This window comes from Hipposideros armiger, unplaced genomic scaffold (assembly GCF_001890085.2).
Source record: "Hipposideros armiger isolate ML-2016 unplaced genomic scaffold, ASM189008v1 scaffold_739, whole genome shotgun sequence".
NCBI classification, from domain to species: domain Eukaryota; kingdom Metazoa; phylum Chordata; class Mammalia; order Chiroptera; family Hipposideridae; genus Hipposideros; species Hipposideros armiger.
The window spans coordinates 177821-180833 of record NW_017732089.1 but is presented as its reverse complement, the minus strand read 5'-3'; positions in this window follow the sequence as shown (position 1 = coordinate 180833).

Below are 3013 nucleotides of genomic sequence, written 5' to 3'. Positions count from 1 at the left end.
TTCTGGCTGACTTGTTTTATTCCACATCAAGACCTCATCACCATGGAAGGAGAGTGTGATGAGAGGGCTGTTGTGTCATGGAAATTCAGGCATCTACCAGCTAATATTTAATTATCATGAAAACAGGGAATTCAGCTTTTCTCCTTTCTTCCAAATGAAATTTACTGTATATTGTGGATTAACAGGAATATCATTAACACAAGGTACTGTGTTCTGCTTTCAAAACTCATCAAACATACCTGAACTTCATTGAGAAATCCACATACAACAGTTAGAATTTGCTGTTTAAGATCTTCTTTAAGTATAAAAATTTGAGGTATAAATTACTTCAATATGTCACCTGAAAATTAATTTTCCTTTAGTACTCATTTGTATAATACAATGTTATGACTTAATAAAAAATAAAAATAAAAATTTAGCATGCTTTCTCTGCTTTTCTGGTGGTTTTAGTTAATTTGTCAGTCAAGTAACAACGTCTTCTCTGGATTGAACTCTGCACCAAGATGTTATAGCTGCAAGTCCCAGTGAGGAAGGACCCAAAGGCTCTCCCTTCTATTTTTTTTCCCCAAGGGAATGGAAACTGCTTTAGAAAACTTCTCTTCCCCCCAAAATGACTAGTGATAAAAAACAATCACACAATAGAGACTAGTATTTTTGAAACAGAGGATAGGAGAGCTATCTTAGGGTGGCAGTTGCTCTAACAGAGTGTCTAATAAAAGCTGTAGACTAAGAGTAAGAGTTCTGAGGACTCTGGTCTATTTGATGTGACACGTGGCTTTCAGGAGAGCAACTTTTACCAGAAGCCAAAAGGGGCCTATCAAAAAAGGACTTTGATCTTCCATAGACCAAAAGGGCTAAATTCAACAGTTGACCTTAGACTGGAGCTTAACATATGATGAAGTAACCAGAATTCTAATCGAAAGATCTGAAGAACCAAAGGAGATTACAATAGGGAACACCTGGAAGGACTGAGTGAAGTCAACCAAGCAGCATAAAGCCATTTACATTATTTCTTAACTGTATACTTAGTAATCACCTTTCCCCACCTGTCTGTCATTACATGTGCAATGGAATTGACAGTGTACCCTAAACTATAGTATTTTGGGTAGGAGAAGGGAGATTCCTCTAGAGCAGCAGTTCTCAACCTTCCTAATGCCGCGACCCCTTATACAGTTCCTCATGTTGTGGTGACCCCAACCATAAAATTATTTTCATTGCTACTGTATAACTGTAATTTTGCTACTGTTATGAATCATAATGTAAATATCTTTTTGTTTTCCAATGGTTTTAGGCGACCCCTGTGAAAGGGTCGTTCAACCCTCAAAAGGGTCGCGATCCACAGGTTGAGAACCGCTGCTCTAGAGAAAGAAGAATTGGATAAATAAGAAACATACTTGTGATGTAGAAATGTTCCTTCTTATTTATAATAATTAGAATAATAGAAAGAAAATTAACCTGGAATTTGATAAGTAATAGAAAAAGGAATTTCAGCCCTGCCAGAGAGAATTGTCAGTCTGTTTGGGTTCTGCTCTTGTTGATAGGTGAAAAAACCCCCTCAGTACTGCTGCCTTGCACAGTGGGATGGGTGTGGTTTTGCATGGTTAACTATACAACAATAACATTTCCTTGGGTAAATGGCAGGGAGGGGTTCTAAATGAATCATCAGAGCTGGGAAAGGCTTATCACAAAGGCCTAGAAATTCATTCATTCATTGTGGCTTTAATAAAAGGGTATCAATCATACTGCTTTGCAAGTTACTTGGGAACAATGTATGTTTGCTTCACCTGGAACTCAGGGAAGGACTTAACTTTTTAAAGCAGGTGAATGTCACATTTCTTTGGTCAGAAGAAAATGGACTGGTGGATCGGCAACTCATGCCAGGGAGAAAAGGTGCCCAGAGGCAAAGAGGACTTGACAAGAAGGACCTAGTTGAAACTGGACTAGCCCAGAAGGGGCTACAGAAATTTTGGGACTTTCTATAGTTGCTTTTATCATGATTCCTCAAATCAGAAATACATTCTGTGGAAATAGGACTTTATACTTTCTGCATATCTGTTCGTTCTTAAAATTAAAAATACGAGAAAATTATTTTTCAGCTTTATTTAGGTATAATTGACAAATAAATTTTTTTTAAGATTTTTTTTTTTATTGGGGATACAGTGTTTCTCAGGACCCATTAGCTCCAAGTCAAGTTGTTGTCCTTCAATCTTAGTTGTAGAGGGCGAAAGCTCAGCTCTAAGTTTAGTTGCCACTTTCAATCTAGTTTTGGGGGGGAGGGAGAGAGTCGAACTGTCAACCTTGTTGCGCACTGACTATGCCAGATTCATCCATGTTGTCACTAAAGACAGAATTTCCTCCTTTTTGTTTTCTTTTTTAAAAAGATTTTATTGGGGAATTGGGGGAGGGGAACAGTGTTGGGGAATCAGGGAAGGGGGACAGACAAGTTGCTGTCCTTTTTGTTCTTTAGTTTAGTTGTGGAGGACGTCACTTCACTGGCCCATGTTGGTATTATCATTGCGCTCTTCCCTGGTGAGGCAATCACTCACTGGCCATTGAATGGTCGCTCACGGCGGCTCACGAAAGCTCACGCCTGCTGCCAGCCAGTCCCACTGCAGCCTACACTGTTGTCGCTGGTGACTCATAGCAGCCCAGCTCCAGGTTGAGCTGTTGTTCACCATCTTAGCTGTAGAGGGCGCAGCGTCACTGGCCTGCATGTGGGATCGGAACTGGGGCCCTGCTGCTCAGAGCTGGCGTCCCAAGCCAACTCCTAACCGATGCGCTACTCAGCCGGCCCAAGATTTCCTTCTTCTTCTTCTTTTTTTTTTTTTTTAAAGATTTTTATTGGGGAATTGGTGGGAGGGGAACAGTGTTGGGGAATCAGGGCAAGGGGGACAGACAAGTTGCTGTCCTGTTGTTCTTCAGTCTAGTTGTGGAGGACGTTGCTTCACTGGCCCAAGTTGGCACCATCATTGCGCTCTTCCCGGCCAAGGCAGATCAGTCGCTGGCTTCTGGA